General features: G+C 42.9%; 1 protein-coding gene across 1 annotated transcript in view; it reads right to left on the bottom strand.

Moving 5' to 3' along the window:
• dlgap3 (discs, large (Drosophila) homolog-associated protein 3) overlaps positions 1–20,300 on the bottom strand; it is a 125,663-nt gene that overhangs the window by 102,735 nt on the left and 2,628 nt on the right. The window lies entirely within an intron of this gene.

Here is a 20,300-nt window from a genome sequence, read left to right on the forward strand (position 1 = left end):
CTCAGGCTCCAAATCCCCACAACAGCCACAAACACAACTCAGCCAGGACTTAATCGAGTTTGCTTCTTTATCACCTTGCTCTCATTTAAATAGGGGATGGGATTCGATTTTTCGGAGAGCTGTTTTTTAGTGGTTGTGGAGAGAGAATGTTAAAACGTTGTGAGGGTTCACATAACGGCAGTCTGAATCAAAGGCAGTCTGAGCAGCATTGATATTCCCTTACTTTACTAGGCTATGAGGAAGAAGTCTCTCTCTCTCCCCCTCTCTCTCTCTCTGTGTGCGCCTATGCGTGTATGTAGCTGCTGCTTCTTCTACAAACTTCAAAAGCAGCGTCTCCACTTTAATCTTCTCTTCTCCTGCACTGCGGACCCAAGGAAAGACAGAAGAGAGAGACCCAGGCTCTTTCTGCCACTCCCATAACTCTTTCACTTCCCAGAGATGCCTCCTTTTCTCTTTCTGCTGTTCTTGCTCAATTTTTTTTAATAACACACTGATGCACACACACACGCACTTACCCGCTCTCTCACCCGCTCACTCAGAGTCCTGCACGGGGGCCAATTTTGCAAACATGCACCCGCCAGGCAAGGCTCTGCACCAGAACCAACCTGTTCCGCACAATTATCTCCAAATTAAATCAAATTGGATCATGCTACCTGACCCATATACAGTATATAACATTAAAACACAGGCACTCACTTGCATGATGGCTGGTCTGAGGTAATGCGGTCTTGCAAAGACTCCCGTTCAGATGTTCAAATCACTTGCTCCGTCAGCTCCCACTTGACATAGAGATAAGCCGATATTGTGCTAATCATCTGTCCATACATCCAAAGTGACTCCCTTTCCTTAACAGTCAGCTGCATTCTCAGTTCTGGACTGATAATGAATTGCGGGCTGAAAGGTTGTGTTGTGGGGTTTCACAATAAAAAATACCACCAATAATTAGGCTTGATAACATTACACCGGTTCAGATGTTAAAAGAAAACATCATCAACATCATTTTCATTCCTGTTTTCTGTTTTATTTCACCCACTGCTTGCCCACATTAAGTTCGTTTTTACCCATGAATTTTTAATAGTTATACTTGTAATCTTTGCTGTTGCCCAACCCAGTGCAGGACTCTGAGGCACACACATACACACGTATGCACATGCTGACTGTGTAAACACACTGCTCTGGCCTTGTAGTGACTTACAGTGATAGCCTCGTCTTTCTTCCCCCTAGCTCACACTAACACAAACATACACAGTCGCACTGCATTGGAAAGCATTGGTGCAGTGAGGTGAATGTATCAGGCATATTAAGTCATACCAGGAGGTAGAGCAGTGGGGTGGGGGTGAGAGAACGCTGGCACTAGCACCCTTGCGATTTCCACCACCACAGCGTCAAAAATTGAAAAGCCAATTCCAATTGGACCCCAGTAATTAGAACTGACCTGAATGGCTGCACAGAATACGGAATGAGAGAGAGAGAGGGGCAGAGTGGGAACAAGGACAAATGACCTACACCCTTACGTGTTGTTTCAATAGATGGGGATGAATGGAGGTTAACTGTGATCATAACAATGACGTGATTATGTTTGACAGTCAGCGTTGATCTTAAAGGAACAGGGCAAAATTTGGGGAAATGCTAATTTTCTCATTGGCTTGTCTTACAGAGTAAGAGGAGATCAATCTCATGGCTGTGTGTTAAAAAACAGAGCAGGACTCAGGACGTGCTTTGACTGACTTAGCACAAAGACTGGACAGTAAACAGCTAACCTGGCCCTGTCCAAAGTTCAAAAATACACTCCTCTACATTTCCCTAATTAAAGCCGAGGGAGACAGAAATCTAGAAAAAAAAAAAAGAGGCAAACACCAGAATTTGAAAATACAGATGCCCTACTGCAGACCTCCCCCTCACGGGCTCATGCACACACTTCACATACACACAAAACAACCGCAACACAGCTGCAGCCGTGCACGGGTAGCAGAAAGCTAAGATATTAGCAACATTCAACATAGCAGCTAGTTATTCACTGCTACAACACATTTACATATTACAGGAAAATGCTGACAGCCTGTCCAGGAGAAGTACAGCAAGTTCACCCCATCTCTGAAAACTGAAATGATATTGACACATGTCTATCTGAAGGGATGTGCACATGCATATACATCTGTAGAACAGCCAATGGGAGTGTTCTCTCGCTTTCTGAAAACACCCGTGATTGGCCAAAGCCTGAAATCAGACCCGAGAGGAAGTGCAGATGTCTAGTTTGCTGTCAGACCACTTCAATTACGGTATGCCTTTACATAACAACCCCACTCACTGCAAAGTGACCGTAACATGTGATCGATCGGTCAGTCACATTGGATTCGATTCAATGTTGGTCTCCGTTCAGGAAAGATGGCAACCTCTGTGTGACAGCAAGACCTCGGAGAGCTTCACACAGTCAACCCAATGCAGCTGCTACACTTGCATGGCACACCCCCTTCACTGCAATGTAACGGCTACGCATACTTTTAAGATAAAAGCTACCTATGTGCCATCATTTTCTGCTCCTTCTGCTGTTCATATAGCATTTCAAAACCCCCATCCCCCACTAGAATCCACTTGAGTCTACTTTCCTTGAGGGGGAATTGAGTATTGTCACTCCCCACTCCCACTAAATGAATTATTTCCCTCTGGATGGAGCCATGCTAACTCTTTATCCCTGCTTTCAGTCTTTATGCTAAGCCAGGCTAGAAGAACTCGTGGCTCCGGCACCATATATCATGACAACACATGAATCTAAAATTAGGGATTAAAGTTGTATACACTTGTATTTTCATACAACAAGAGAGATAATTCCCTCTTGCTTTTCAGGCAAATCATCTAGAATCATTTTATTTTTAAATATTATTTCTAATGTAAAACACACAAATCGCACCACAGAAAAACACTGTACACCAGGCCTAATAATACCAACTCCCTCAACCATCCCCCCTTCCTTCACACTCCTTTCCTCTTTTACCGTTTCTCATTCAATCTCCCTCGCCCTTAAATTACCTCCCCTCCCCCTCCTTCCCCAACCTCCCTTTTCACCTTACCCTCACCCCTACCATCCTCCTCCTTCCTTGATTCATTCCCTTTCAGCAGCTTCATCCAACCTCTCCCTGCTGACCCCGTCTCCCATCTCCAAAGCTCTCCATCACTGCTGACCCTTACGTCACCTTGACCCTCACCTTGTCCATCTGCCTCCAAACCCTGTAAAGACCGATGGACTGAGGCAGAGACCCTGACACCATAGGCTGGAAATGAGGAGAGGGAGGGAGAAGGGAAGGAGAGCTGGGAAAAGTTATGTCAAGAGTGAGTGACAGCGGAAATCATATAGATGTGAGAAAGTACTCACACACACTTCACACAAACATTCTCACACTGGGCTTCCCAGGGGCACGGCAAAGCGAGCTCAGAGGACACTCACAAACACCCGCAGCAAAACACAATCCCATCACTGTCTTAATTGTTGACTGCTTTCACTCAAAACTAAATCCAACACAGAGCACAATAAACACTATTTAATCTCACCTGGTCATTTAATTGCTTTTTGACACTGAATTGAAAGTTGCAGCGCACGACTTGCTGATGTATTCTGTGCATAAACCACGTCGTTCTACTGATATGAGGTAGCTTGTAACAGAGAGTACAGTCAATGTGTCAACTGGACCAAAATACTGGGCGTCATGCAAAAGCACCCATATAAACCAATTTGTTCTTGTGTGGCACATACAAGTGACTTCATTGAATTTGACAGTCACCATTTCCTTGTTCTTAGAATATTCACTTAGGTACAACTTTAATTTATCAGTGGTTGAGATCTAAAGGAAATCTTCATTCAGTCTGTTAAAATATTGCTAACTCCACCCATATTAATACTAACAGGAATGTTGAATGCTGATGCTGATGAAGATGATGTCAACTCATTTGAGATCAGGGAAGTTGACCAAACAGTTGTTTTGAAAGCTATTAATGATTTAAACACAGCCTTCTCTAAGGATAATTATAACCTAGATACTGTATTCCTAAAAAGCCCCACACTCAACTTGTTAATGTCTCCATCAAAACTGGGCTATTCCCACGATGGATGGAAAAATGCTTTGGTAATGTTTATTTTAAAATGTGGGGGGGCTGAAGAGATTAGAAACTACAGACCAATTAGTCTTCTTCCAGTCTCGTCTAAAGTGGTGGAGAAGATTGTCTCAGGTAAACTGATCCATCACAGTCACCTGATAAAGGGAATGTTTGACTTATTGATAAGACCCAACAAGGAGGCAAGGCAGGTGTCTGTGTCATTGTTTCCAAAAGTCTCTACAACTACAACCAAACCCCAGAGTTTTCAAACTAAAACAGAAGCAGAGACCAGAAGTCTGCTTTAGGGGCTGGAAAACTCCGGAGTAAACGTATCAGAAGTGATGCATTTTAAAATAAATGTTTTAGTGTGCATGTAGCCCGAGGCTCAGTGTTTGCACTCGTGTCATCCATATCACCAGCTTTGCTTTGAGCAAACACAGACGTTGGTGGGACAGGGTGGAGGCACATGACTGAACACGAGGTGGTATTTTTTAAAGAGGGCAGTTCATGAACACACTCACTGGGTGAGGTGGTAACTGAATTAAGAGGTTCTAAATGTCACTTTTAATGCTTTTCCTGTTATTGCCCAGCCCTACATCTTGGGCCCCGTCCTTTTCAGTTTGTATATGAACAACTTGGCAGAAACATGCCCTGTTATAGGTCTTCAGATGTACGGTATGCTGGCATGTATCTGTATCTGGCAAAACCTGTGATGCTATTGCACATAAGCTAACCAAAAAGCTTGATGCCTCCAGCTTGACATTAAACACAAAAGTATCTATCTTTCCATGAAACAGTTAACTGCAGTAGTGCATTAGTGTTGTAGGCTCAGCGAGGTCACAGGGGTGAAGTATTTAGAGATTCTCAGATAAACTTTAAAGTCATGCTAAAAAGATTTATAAAACAATTAAGCCTAACCTGAGCTATTTTAAGATGATAACAAATTCCCTGACCAGTCAGTGAGGAATCCACAAAGTGGCCTTGAAAATCTTGGACAAAAAGCAAAAGCAAATAAGGTACCATCATCGCTGTATTTTAAGTAAATACAAGATTTCACGTTTGACGATGTCTATTGGTTTTTATCATGTGAAGCTTGTGTTTAAATGTTCAAATGAACCGGCTCCCCTGCCCTTCTGCAAATACATGAAGAGACTATGGAGCTACAGCACGTCCACCGGAGTTTCATTTCAGATTTCATTCTGCAAAACATCTTTTGCTCAGACAGCTTTTTCTGTGAAAGTAGCAAAGTCCTGGAATCCACTACCAGGTGAAATTTATTTCAAACTTTTAAGAGAGCCACCAAATCCTGGTTGATTCAGCAGCAAACCTGAATTTGTCTCTCATTTTCTGTAGCTATGTTACTGCTAAATGTGCATTTTACTGAAGCTTGAATGGTATTTACACAACAGCCCTTCTAGGGACTAGTGTTGCAAATTAGCATCGGCTATAAACACTATGGTACTTAACATCGGATAGCTGTTTTCAGTTTGTTTATGTTCAGACTGATGGCAAATCAAAGGGAACATCTGGAGAATGAGTGCAGAGGCAGGATGACAATGCCCCCATCCACAGGACATGAGGGTGGCCCAGCACCTTACTGAGACTCTTTGTGCTGGTTTTTCTTTTAACTTGTCACCCGTCTGCATATTGTATCTGTCCCTATCAAATAACCCATAAATAAATAACAATCTCTTGTATGAGTCATACTTCAGGGTCTTTATCCGGGCCGCTGTTAGTGAACATCCTGTGTTGAACTGACAGTGCAACATACCCAACTCTTTAATACTCACATGGCGGGATAATGGGGGGATGATTCTCATCTCCTTTGACAGCTTCCCATCTAAGTCGAGGTCCACTTTGCTTTAGCGAGACGTATTCTCGCATCTAACTTCATGTCAGACCGTTCCCTCTGTCCCTGTCTCAACACAGCACCGCTCTGAGGACGAGTCACCAGCAGCTGTACTGTTTTCAAACTGTGTCCCCCTAACATGAGTAATGACACCGTTAAATGTCAGTGATCATCTTCTCATTTCCAACAGCAGGACCTGAAGCTCCACAGTGCAACGCCCTGTTTTTTACAGTCACATTTTTGCGTATGAAGTTGCCTGCAAATGGAGCAGGACAGGTGTTATTATGCTAATGTCTCCTCAGGTGGCGTTCATCGGACCGAAACAAGAGATTTACAACAAGTTTCTGCAGTACGTTTGGTGAATGAAACTTGAAACACTCAAACAAGCAGACCTCACAGGAAAAATTAAAGGGAGATTTAGGAGGAGGCTTGATTTAATCTTTGGCGCTCAGGGCTTCCTTGCACATGCGCAGGCTCGGCGTCAACACAGATGGGACCAGCAGGAACTGTGATCGGCTGTCTGCGTTTCCCCATACATATTTCTGCAGCTGGTGGAGTTTGCAGAGTGAAGACAACATGAAAGAAGACTCTCAGCAGTCTTCTCGTGTTCACTAACAAACATCTGACAAAGCGATTACTCTGCTAACCTTCTCGGAATGAAAGAACATCAGCACAGCGACTGCGTGACAGTCGTCTCTTATTCAGTAACAACACACAGTGAAATAACATCATTGGATGAAACTGCACTTCTATAAATCTGAGTAGCTCTAAATGAAACAATATAATATATACACACTTGTATAGCATTGTGGGGGTGATATCAACAGGTGAAATCTGACTCTAAACTATAAATAAAAACCTACAGCAGCAGAACAGAAAACTGCTCTTGCATGATTCCTAGTGTTGACTTTAGGGCTGCAACTTCAAGATCAGTCAGTTTTGAGGATTATTCTTCTGATTGCTTCTCCTGGAAAGGCCTATTATAGGTTCCCCAAGCCCACAGGTGCATCTTCAAATTGCTTATTTGTCTGAAGAACAGTCCTACAACCCAAAGAAGTAACTTAAAAGATGCACTGATTATCAGAAGCATTGTCAGTTGCCTCTGCGCCAGTTTTCTACTGTAACAAAACGCCTACAGGCAATTATCTCTAAAACCGTATAAATATTACTACAGTGATCATTGAGAGGGAGCGCTGAGCTTCCTTCAGTAAAGCGGATCAGTGGCGAGTGCAGCCGACGCCGAGGACGAGCTGGAAGCCGGTAGCACGATAGAGATGAGGGAATGAAATGACGCATCCGTGCATTCACAGGCATGGGGTTAATTCACTGCACATACACATATACTGTACATATATTGAAGGTTTTGCTCTGCAATAGCAGCACGTACACAAACTCGCAGGGAGAGTGAGTGTATTTCATTAATGGCTGCTGTGGGTGCCAGAGCTCTGGCTGTGCTCAGTCTGTAATGGCCTCGGTCCTGCAGCCCTCCGGTGATCCAACCAATGCAGCTGACTGTCACACTGGCAGGCGTGTGTGTGTGTGTGTGTGTGTGTGTGTGTGGTTGTGTGCACCTTGCTAGTGTGGCCCTCCTGTGGAGCTTGTCACTTGCCTATTTATTCTCCTGCTGCAGTCACTGCATTTGCCGCCAATGTCTACACAGCGAGGGGTCAGGTACAGTATTCAGTAAACAACTTTTACTGCATGTTAGACAACCACAGCCTGTACTCTAAGTATTATTACTACTACTACTGCTACTGCTACTGTTCTCACTTATCTCTGTCATAACAAAAAAAGAATGACTAATCTCCGCATTTTGCACTGTTAAATTCTCTCTGAATTATTATTCATACCGGGTGTGTTCCCTCATTAACTATGGTCGTCACATCCCAGAAAGAGGTCAGGGTCCCTGCTGTATCATGTCAGGCCGCTGGACCTTTGCTCCCCCGTATGCAGTCAGGGCAGAGCTGTGTGACAGCTGTGGGCTCCTCCTGCTGCCTCTGGCCCCCGTCCAGATGAGCCACATTTAACCCAAACTGGCCCCAACTGGAAATGCTGTAATAATGACACACTGCAAAGTTTTTTTTTTTTCATTTTGGGGAAAAATATAAATGACAAACTTGCCTTTTCATCTGTGGCATGTAAAAAGCTCCTTTCATTCCACTGTCAATTTATTATTTTAAATAATGAAACAAATTAAATGGAGTCCCTCAGCTGGAAACTCAAACAAACAGGATTAAATAAATGTAGCATTTAGCTGAATGAAAAAAATGACAAGTAAATGGAGTAAGTCTGTCATGAATTGATTAACAGTGAACAAGTTGTAATGTGGTGTCAGCTGATGCCGTATTTCTTGCCAGCTGAAGATAAAAATATGGAAATTCATTTGGCAATATCACAGTGTTTCAGCTAATGGCCACATAATCAGTACTAACACTTAAGAATGTCTTGAGCCTTTTAAAACATTTCGTTGAACTGGTCACATATGATCTATATATTTTCTAATTTCATACATGTGTTGTTGTACTGGTTGTGTCATGTCTGTATCTTCCACCCCTCAGTTTGCATGAATTCTGATTTAAAACATCGCCTTTTTTTTTTTTTTTTTTATTTGAAGCTGCCATGGAGCACAAATCTGATTATCACATGTATTCCTGGTGACATGCGAGGTGACTGCATGTGGCACGGTTATGAATCCCGCTACAATCAACATCACCCTGGAGGACGGGCGGCACTGTTGGAGGTGTAGAAGTGGAGCTTTTAGGGGCTCACATTTGTCAGCTCTGGTGAGAACAACGCTGACAGCCAACACTCTCGCACACGCTGTACCACACCTCTGATGGGTGGCGAAATATATGACAGGATTTTTGCTTCATCTGCCTCATCGGCGATTACACTCCGACTCCAAGACAGACGCCCACAGAGAGAGAGAGAGAGGGAGAGGGGGGGGGGGGGGGGCAGGGAAGGAGAACAGGCTTATTGTTGAGATATTGTGCAAATGTGTCTGAACGCGTGTTTGTTCTGCGAGAGACACCTTGAAGGAGGACGGAGACCGCTGAGGTTTTACTTCTCGAAACTTTCATTTAGTCTGCCTCTTTGTCTTCCTCTCCCGTTCTCTCCTCTCCCTCTCATCTGTCGCAAAGCACCAATCTCTCCATCACATCCCAGTGTGACTCAGCACCCCACTGATCAAACACCGTCTCGTCCCTCCTCTCCTCCATTTCCATCTCCCTCCCTTCTCTCCCCGTCTCCCTGACAGACCGTCGACAGCAGCCACACACAAACAGCTCCCCTAAAATGCCCCCTTGAGGAACCAACCCTGTATTCTTGAAAAGTAAGAAGCTCCCTCCAGGAGATGGCTTCGCAGAAAAAAAAAAAAAAAAAAAGTAGTGAATAACAAGCCAAAGAGAAAATAACAAGATAAGATCACAAACACAACTCTCTCAATCTTCTTTTTTCCCCCTCTTCTTTCCTCAAGCACCAATGCATAGCTCGCAGCAAGGATACCAGGAGACAATGGAGGCATATTTTTCTTTTTTACAGCCCCACTTATTTCTTTTCTGCTTGCTTGACTGTCCCGAAAACCTTGAAAAGCTGGAGAAGCACAAGAAGTCACAGTTTGTTCACAACTGGCTGCCAATCTACCTGCATTTGAAAAGCCAGTCTTCTTTCAAGTCAAGTTTCCATCATTCCCCTCAACACGACTGGAGGCGCTGACAGATCACGACCGACTATTCTGACAGACCAGCCAATCGACGACGCCCAGCAGCCCAGGAGATTACTGACGGTGACAGAATGGAGAACACTGATACTCATTAGTGCAGTGTCCTGTGAGAAACAGACACAGTTAAACAATTGCTATGATTATGATTCATAAGAGCATGAGATGAGATCAAATGACAATATCTGCGCCACTGCCATCATCATCATCATCATCGGAGGAAATAAGGGGGAAGAGAAGATAAAGAGGGTCGTGTTAGTGAGCTTATCTTCATGATATATAGTTCCTCACTTGCTAATGAGTAAATTCTCCGATGACACCATCCTTACAGCGGATCACCCACAGGTCCCACACTGCTGACCCTTCAGCATACGTGAGTTATGTAACTCGCATCACCTCTGCAGCATGTGACACATGACGTAAATTGCACATTTAAAGTATTTGCAGTCGAGGGTGGCATTTCGTATTTAACAGCTGCAAACTCATTTCGATTCGGCTGATGTTTTGAACTACAGCATCACAGTCTATTGACCCCAGTTTACGCTGACATGAAGGCGATGGGTAATGAAAAAGCTGACAAAAATGACTCTGCTGTGATTGCTTGTTGTTTTTTTTTTTGGTTTTTTGTCTCATTATTCAAAATAAATAAATAAATAAATAAATCTGGCTGCACCAGCTGCATTAAGTTGCTGATAAATACATTTTAAAATGGAATAATCGCTCCTTGTCACCTATCACACGCCAACAGTTAACATGCAGAACTGGAGCAAATGGTAATGGCTAAAATTATGCAGTGCTTGGTTTGAAATAAAAACAGCAGTGGCTGCTGTGTGCATTGTGATGCTTCTGTGATTTATGGATTTATAAAGCTGATTTATGGGTGCTTATCCACAACAGACTTAGGAAATACTATTCCTGTAGGTGTAAAGTCACGCTGATTCATGTTTTCACTGAGTTATGACTTGAGGAGGGGAGGTGGGGAGAATTTTTTGCCCTTGTCCTCCCTGGTGCATTTGCACCTTAGGCGACGTGGCCTGTACCACAAACTGCCACTTAGTGCTACTTCTACAAATCATGTGCATAGTATGCACCTGCCGTACTCGAAGGGCTCAAATCATGCACAAAGATAATTACACACAGGGAATGAATGACTAATCACTAATACAAAATATTAATGGTAATTAATGTACAAGAATTACACCGCTGTACTCTTTACAGACCATTTTCAGACAGAGGATCATCTTTTTATTTGAAATTCAAACATTTATTTGAACATGGGCAAAAAAAAAGAAGTCAATTTCAAAACTGGAAGTAAGTAACTGTGAGTTTGAACATGAGTACATTTTTAGTCTTTAAGCACCTCAGACTGCTGTGGTCCAGCAGCAGGCATTCTTATCATTACTCTTTACTGCTGCCGTATTGACCTATCAGTAAACTAAGCTAATATAAAAATAATAAAAATGGAGGAGATCATTTGCGAGTAAGAGTACGAAGCATCTGAGAAGCCATGTGTGGAGGTATTTTGGGTTCTTCACTGTATTTGGCAAAATTACCAACAAAGATGTGACTGTTTGCTGTCTTTGTAAAAGGTGCTGCCATACTTTGAAAAGACAAAAACTCGGGGGACTCACTTTCTAGTGAGGTAGTGCAATGGGAATAGAAATCAGTGGAAAAATGTAACGACCTTGCCAGACTGCCTACTTCTTGCCACACTCACCCTTGAAGCTCCTTAAAAGCCCATCACGGTAAGATAGAAAGAATTACATGCAGGGATGTGCAGCTTGGATTGTGTTTGAATTAGTTTGAATGAATTGCATGCCAGTTTGAATTCGTTTGAACTTGACTTTTTGGAAAAGTGACAGCCCTAAAGGAATCGAGCAGAAATCTAAGTTCTCGTCCAAAAGCCCTCTAACTGAAACAAAACATTCTGTTCATGTGTTGCCATGATTTGACCAATCCATATAAAATACAGTTTTGTCATCAAAGTTATCAGATAATTAGGCATTTCGGCTACATATACTCAGGACAGCGGGACACTGTATTTAGTGCCACAGCAACCAGCTTCTTTAACAAATCACTATTATATACTATAAAAGAAAACCATGTTCTGTCCTGACAAGGCTGTTATACATAGTTGAGGTCTCGTTAGGTTTTGGCAAAAACAAAAAAAATAGTTTGACCCATAAGTGTTCAATTTTAGTACAAAGAACTGGCTTATGGGGTGAAAAAAAAAACTGCCACTGAGTCCCTCTCTCTTGATATCAATATTGCAAGCTTGCGAGCTGGCGTACGCATGTCACCATCAGTGATGCCTGGCAACAATGCCTTCAGGATCTCCTGCATTATTCAGAGAGCCCAACAAGCACTAGGACTGCCATTATCTATTTAAATCTGAGTGCAGGCATGTCCCACTGAAAGCCTATACTTGCACCGCCACCTGCCCCGCTTACAAGAGATAGAGAGGGCTCTGGAGAGGAGGCAAGGGACTGTTCAATGTAAAATAGGTAGGAAAACATGCAGAGGGAGTGTGATGGGGAGGCAGAGATGTTATTGTAGGAGGGGGTGGGGGGAGGGGGGTGACAAAGTGGCGGTGAGGTAGAGGTTGCAAAGAGATGAGGACAGAGGAGGGGGGGAGGAACTAAGCATGACATCTATTAGAATAAGGCAGGGAGGTTAGGCAAACGTAGGGAAATAAAAATGGGAGAGAAAGTCTACAAAATGGAGGCAGGGCAAGAAGTGATGGAGGCAGATAGTAAGAGGGCATTGGGGAAAAAGCCAGAAGATGAGATGGGGGAGGAGTACATGAAGATGAGGGGACGAGAGAAGAGAAGAAGGAGGGAAGAGTTAGAAAGAAGGAAGCATGAAAAGGGAGGAATGCAAAGTAGTACAAGAGTCAAAAGAGAGGGGACAGGGAGGGCAAGAGAGAAGGCAGGAAGGGAATCAGGAAAGAAGAGGAAGAGAGGATGAGCATCTGAAACTGAGGAAAAAAAGGGAAGAAGGCACGAAGAGATTAAATTTAAAAAAAGAAGTGCACCTTGAGGAGAGAACGGAAGGTAAATGAAATGGATCGCAACAACAGGATGTGGCTTTTAAAGACTAGTCCTCTCTATCATTTCATATTTCTCTCTCCCTCCCACCTCACTCTACGCCAATATCCATTCATCAAACGACTGCCGTCCCTTCTTCCTGAGTCATAGACACAATTGCTCATCCACTCCATTAGGCCATCATCCCACTGTCCTTCAGTCCTGCACTCTCCCTCCTGCTTCTCAATCCCCTGATCATCTTCAGGTGAAACACAGCCGTCTCGATGGAGAACGCTACGCTTCAATCATAAAAACACCCAGTTCAACAAGTCATTTGATCTGGCGTCGAGTCTTCTCATGTCATTACCATTTACTTGCCACTGGGGAGCGATCATTTCATATCTAATCAATCAACAAGGAGTTTCCATGAATCAAGCACCATGTTCCTCAGTGCGTGATCTGTCTTATTTGGCCGTGTTTTATGACGGCAATACTTGATTTTTTTTTTTTTACTTTTGCCAAAAGCAAAAGCACAGCAGCAAAATCAAAATGAAGGGATTACGCGGAAGCTGTAAACGTTAGAGACGACCAAAAGCCAGCGGAGTGTTTCAAATGAAAGGAGGAAACACCTCAAAGACAGACTTCTGGATGTGTGCGCAGAATTCAGGGTGAGGGAGTTTCAGCTGTTAACTCTACATGCTACAGTCATTGTTTGTCTGTTGTAACAATGACTCACACACATCGCTCATAAAGACCCGGCGTTAGCTTGCTTAGGCTAACGTTAGCTTGGCGTTCACTACATCGCTGCTGAATATTGTCGCCTTTTTTAGTCAGCGTAAACTTCTGCTTGCACACTGACTATATGGAGGTGTGTGCATGTGTGTTAGCACGCTAAGTGGAGAGCAGCCTCTTTCTGGTTTTTGCTGCGGTGGTAGATTTGGTATCAAGAATCTTGGAGTTTCACTGATATTGAGACCAACTACCTCAGCTGTAGCCCAACCAGCTAATGTTGACAACCAATATATATTCAAAAGACAATCTCACAGTAGTGCATTGAAACAGCTGGAACTGTCCATTTAGAGAGAGAATACTACTTGATTATAACCCTGATGTTATCTCATGTAATGAAACCATTGACAGGCTCATACTTCGTAGGGATGGGTACCGAAACCATGTATTAAAGAGGCACCAGGGTTAAATGTTTAAAGACCGTAGTGTCGATAAGCTCTGACGTTATCGGTTCTGAGAAATTAAGAATATAGATTATAAGTAGAAATAGATCCTATTTGTTATTGTGATAAAATAAAGCTATGTTAATTCTGTCCTGAATTACTTTTTTCTCTTTCTCTTTCAAAATAATAAAGTACAATCAAAGTACCGGTAAAAATAGGAGCACCATTAAAATCTTAACAATTCACAACCAAACAATGCACATAGAGGTAGTTCAAGGAACTGGAGGAGTTGATTTTCCAGATAAGAACTAGTTGAGTTTTATGAAGGCAAAGGACAAATCAGTGGAAGGGGTTACGAGCAGGACAAAACAGGTTTTCTGGACACTGTTTTGTTATCTTCACCTGCTAGTTCCCTGCAGGGGGATCCAGAAGATGAACTGATTCTCATTCCTTTTTTTGAACATTTAATGGCTCAGGTGTTTAGTGGGTCTGATGTGGATGTTGTTTATTTGTGTAGGGATTTCAACTATCGTCAGCTAGAAATACCAAGCATGCTGTTGTTTGCTTCTGTTTGACATTGAAGCAACACTGTTTTAATAATTTACTACACATTTTAAGAGATAACTCTTCGCTGTTAATGTAAACTGTAGATGTGCTGTGTGCAACATCTGGACTATTTATTACAGGAAACAACATATAGAATGACCTCTTACATGTCTGTGCTTCCCGCACAGTAATTCTGAGAGAGTGACAGACTGATTTCTAGTGCTCTTTCAGACTCATTCTAAATTTCATTTCCGTCTCGATAAGTAAGAGTCGTTTTATGGCATCTTCATGGGTGGGTTCTATCAACGCAGTCATGTGGAAGAAGAATATGTTTTTCACAACTGGGTGCCAACTGCTTATATTATTTCTCATTCACGTAATTGTCATGGGAAACACTGTACAGAGTATGTGTGTTTATTCCCCTTGACAATTACATACATGTAGAATATGCACTGCAAACACACATCTCCTGGGCAAGCACGTAACACAGCAGGAAGCGTGTTGCATTTGTGCTATGTTAGTTTTCCTAAGGTTCAAGGGCTTAGACACACACACACACACACACACAGACAAACACACACACAAATGGAGTTAAATTTTAATACTATATGACTTGTTTAACTCTAATGCTCCCTGTGTAATGAGCGGCTGTGAGTCATGGAGCATCAATCACACACACAAACACTCATTCATCCATCAATATATGGATGAACATATGCTAATATGTTTCCTATCCAGAAGCACTTCAGCCACAGACCTCAAATCATCTTCTCGCTTACTCTGTCTCATTTCTGCCCCTCTCTCTGATTTTTAGCATGAAATGCTCAGTGATCATTCTGCCGCAGTTCTCTATGCAGCCCATAATCACTGCAGCGCTCGCTCACTTATTCTGTCAGTCAGAGGAGTGGAGAGGGCCAGCTGACACCCAACACCCACCCCCCCCCTTCCCTTCACAAACACACACACACACACACACACACACATCAACAAACACACAAATAAACACTCACACAGGCGACCGATGGCAAACAGATAAAGACACACATGCAGAAAGGCCAACTCGCCTGGCTAGGGATGGGCAATGGACTTGGGCTTGGGGCTTGCAAGGGTGGAAAGGGGAACAATTTCATGCCCAAGTGCATCAGAGAAGAGTACACTGGGAGCATGAGCAAACATTTTTCCACCCAGATAGGTTACAGCAATTACCCTCGCCTCTTTAACCTTGCCACTCGCCTGCAAGCTCTGTTTCAGGTCCCATCCACGAGACAATTCAGACAGAGTTTGGGGGGCGGTGTTGAGTGGGTATCTTTCTCTCCATTACATCATTCTGAGCATGATGAGTGGTCTCTAAAACTGTGTGTGCGTGCGTACTGTACGATCATGACTTTGGGTTGACTGGTTATCCTGCAAAAAAACAAAAGCGGGCGTGATTAAATACTCATCATTCTGGAGGAAATGTGTCAAAACACGGAGCCAGCTCTCCAGCAAGAGCGGCTCTATCATGGCAACAATGGAGGTATCTCTGTGAATATGAATATTTGAGGGGGTCTGCTGACAATTAAAGGAGAAGTGTGAACATCTATGCGTGTGTGTGACACCTTTGCTTCACCGAACGTGGTTGAAAAATGCGGGCTTTTCCTATTTTATTAGTGTTTGTCTTGTCGCCAGCACTCCACGCCTGCCAACACAGCGATGGGATGAGAAAGCCCCTTTGACACAGGAGCAAAGATTAGCCTGAATATTACTACAAACACGCACAGAAAATGTCAGGGGGGCATTAAGCACAACTGGAAAAGCCTTAACCTCTGCTTAATGCCTATAGAAATATTACATTGACCGTAGTTACATTAATTACTTTGCTCAGTCACTGTGTGTGTGTTTGCAGAGGCTGAGATGTCTCAACTTTTAGTCCCTTGTAGGAGTGAAATTCCAAAAATGTTGGATCCTGCATTTCCCACAATCCAACCGAAAGCATCTCTTTGTTAGACTCTCTCTGTCTGGTCTCAATGCCCCTAGTTTTTAACAGTGGGGTTTTGTTTTGTTTTGTTTTTTTTATAAATTTGTATTCAACAAGAAGCTGAGATAACCCCAGCGGCATCACTGTATGACATCATCAGGGTTATTTTCTCAGACTTTCTGCAGACTCTCCTTCCTGAGCCACATAAGACATTACAGACCTGTTTTTATAGGCTGTGTAGTACCCTTCATGAGTTAAGTCTTTCTTGTGTAAAAGTGATGGAGTGGTCCTTTAACTTTTCAAATACTGTGCACGCTGCATCAGATAAATGAATTCCTTGAAAACTCTGCAAGCCTGTCTTCCAACTTGTCCAGGAGGGTGACAGGGACCTGACTCACTTAATGACATTTTCTGCAATTTGACACAATGACATGACTCATTCAACTTGTATAACCAGGACATGATTATGTCTCAGTATGCCTCAGCATATGCACTGTGTTCATGATTAATATTTGTCTACAACAAGCTCCAGCAGATTTTTCAATTAATGCAACATTTAGCCAGCACCGAATCCACTCTGTATTAGAAAAACCATGACTGTACCTTGTTATTTTAGCTTCAATAATGTCTGCAGCATCTAATCATCTCATCTCTGACGGCCTGCGTTTCATAATGACAGTAATCCCCCCTCCTTCCTCCTGTTTGGCTCCACGAGGAAGATGCAGTTGGAGGACAGGCAGCATTTTAAATAACTAATGTTGCATCCACTGATTAACTCAAAGGTAAATGTTATATTGTTAATTACCGCAGGGATATTAGCAAGCAAGTCAAATCAGACTGTTGATCAGTCATGGTAGCCCCTTCAGAGCCGGAGCTGAATATTACAGTAATATTACACTGGGAAAAAAAAAAGCTGCATCCTGATTATTCAGCTCGAGAACCGTGCCCGTGCCTCTCATCGCTCCACTCCACATCTGATCCTCCAAACTGACTTCCTTTCTGTCATTATTATTGCGCTTTGATTTGTTTTAACTGTTTGTGCCACCGTCAGGAGTTTAACGACACGGCAGAGAAGCTGCGGCCATCATAGAAGTTGACTGGCTGACGCCTCGATCAAGCAGGCGGCGTCAACAAAACACACAGACGACAAAACACGCCGTGCTTATGCTGTGCATGCACGGCCGCACGGTCTGCTGCTTGTGTCTGCGAGAGTCCAATAAAACCCCCAGCGTCAGAGTTGAATGGTCTTTATTGATATGCAATATGCAAAATGGCCTCTTTATGGCTTTACACTCAGTGTGGTTTATAAAAGTCGAGGCTGAAAGGAGAGGGAGAGGCAGAGAAAACATGAAGAGAGAGGGGAGGGAAAGATGCTGTTTGTGTACCTGAACATGCATGGATGTGTGTGTGTGTGTGTGTGTGTGTGTGTGTGTGTTGCTCAGTACTTCTTCAAATTGTTCTCTTATGCAGCGCCCGTTCATCTGGATTTTAAATGAATGCACTATATCAACACTGAGAGGTTTTCTTTCAAATAGCACCATCTCTCTCTGCCCAGCGTTTTCATGCAGTGGTCGGCTTTAGAAGCAACTGTAACAATATGAAAACACTCAAAGCCCTTCACCTTGTCATCCAGACCACTATTGCTTTCTCACTCCTGCAGGATGTCAGCACAGGGCTTTGATATACTGTAGAGATGCTAACAGAGTGCTTTGTTGCAAAGGGATACTCTATCAGTGCCAGCTCGCATTGGGGGGAATGAAGTAATGGTGAATCTGAAGGGTCTGACTCCAAAGCAGCTATTAATGGGGAGGCAATCTGATATGTGCTCTTGTTTAATATTTCAAAGAGGTTCTACAAATTACATTTGTCCGTAGCGCTCAGTGTATTTAGTTAAGCAAGAAACAACCTTGAATCAGGTCCAAATTAAGTTTTCCTTTTATATCTGGAATTATTTAGTTTTATATGAACTAATGTTAGCAGTCGTTTGCTGGCATCACTTTGGTTCAGAAGGGGTCAACATTTCTTCTCTAAGTGATTCACGCCATGGTTCTTTGGATGGTAATGTTGGTCACTCGGTCAGCAGGTCCACCACTTTGACACTGTCACCCCATAAAAAATGGACACACAGGTCGACTGTGCCTGTGCGAGCAAAGATCAAATCAATGTTCAGTAATGTTTAACATAAACTGAGTCATTATATCTCATCAGATATCCACCATTGTGCTAATTTGTCCCAATAAATAGCTTGTTTACTAAGTTATTGTGTAGGTTTGTGAACTAATACAGTGTCTGTCATCTTTCTCTGTACTGTCATGAGTCGTCAAGGTGTTGCTTTTACCACTTCCCACATTGCTAATTCCTCTGACAGAACAGGCGTGCAGGAACCTTAAGCAGACACCAAGACAAACATGCACCCATCAAGACGGAGCATCATTACCGAGCCTCTTATGTGATGGTGAAAAGAAATAATGGGATTTGTGCAAGGCGTGTTGAAGCACCAAAATGAGCCTTGGCAAATTCAGCCCTACACACACTGCAAGAAATGTCTTTCCCACATAGTCAATTCTTTTTGCGCTTGGTTCACAAAAAGAAAAAAAAAAAAAAAAAAAATCGATTTTAAGGTTGAATGAAACTTGATAAGTCACAGAGAAGTGGCATTTTGATAGCATCTTGCTTTCTTAATGTGGTGTACTTTCTGCTGAATGAAGAGGAGACGGTTTGTTTAGACAGAGGAGGATTGGGTTTGTTCCAAAATCATCTTTCAAGAATTTGCTGTGGTTTTTTTTTTTTTTATGTGGAGTTTTTTATCTTCGCAATAATTAAAAATGGAGATTTGACTGAGCATATTCTGTATCTGACTGTGACAGTGCATATAAGAAAACAAATGGGGGAAAAAAGCCTTTATTTTCACTGTAACAGCAATGATGTTTTTCTGTGTAAATGTCCTGTCAGACTGACCCCTCTTTTCCATTTAAGGGACAAAATGGGCAGCGAGTGCTGCTGTATAACAAAACCTGCTGTTTATCACACTATTTTCACATTTGACAGATTCCAGACAGAAAAAGTTGGAAACCAGTTCTTTCTACGAACTGGTTGTACGAACAGGAGAGATGGAGGATGGCACGTTCACTGGCTGCAAGAGAAATATACAAATATCATCTTGTAGTTTGAATCATTTCAAGGGAAGAGAGGCTTGAGTATTCAGAGCCAGAGTCTATTTATGAAGCTGAGTTTGCTGCCATACTGTAGCTTTAATAATTGATGACTGACACTAAAAACTACATTAAACGGTCGGCCACTCATCACTCCACTTTGTTAGCCAATGATATTTGGTTTCATGTGATCAGGTTTTAGAGGCACATGCTGTTGGATGCAAGGGCGCTCGGTTCATCAAGCCTACATTGCACACATCAAAGCCATGCACTGCATGAACTCTACACTCCACCCCACCTACACACACAAATCCACCAATACACACTCACATGCACACACACTTGGCAAGATGCTGCCTGGATCCCCAGTAATCAGAGGCTCACTCAGCTCATATGTCTGTGGTTTACCCAGAAATTTACACAGTCCTCTTTTACAATTAATTTCACATCCAACACACCATAGAAGGAAGTATCAAATCACACCTGCCGAATGTGGATGTGGATTCACGGCTGATCCATCGGATCTTTAGACACACTATCCAAATGATCCAACTAATGCCATAAGATATAGTACGGCAGTGCCAAGAGGGGCTGTATTGCAGCTGTGTGCGATACAGGAGAAGGGGCGGTGACTGACAATTCATGCAAAACCAGATGTTACGAAGAAGAATGGTCAACCTCTTTCAAATGAGCGCGAATCGTGCGTTGGAGAAGCTGTTAAAGCTCCCACTGTAATCATATAAGTGAGCACAGGTAGAATAATGAATGTGCGGCATCCTAAACGACTCCCA

This window comes from Trachinotus anak, unplaced genomic scaffold, assembly GCF_046630095.1.
Source record: "Trachinotus anak isolate AG129_WGS33_773 ecotype Australia unplaced genomic scaffold, CSIRO_AGI_Tana_v1 ptg000016l, whole genome shotgun sequence".
Classification (NCBI taxonomy): Eukaryota; Metazoa; Chordata; class Actinopteri; order Carangiformes; family Carangidae; genus Trachinotus; species Trachinotus anak.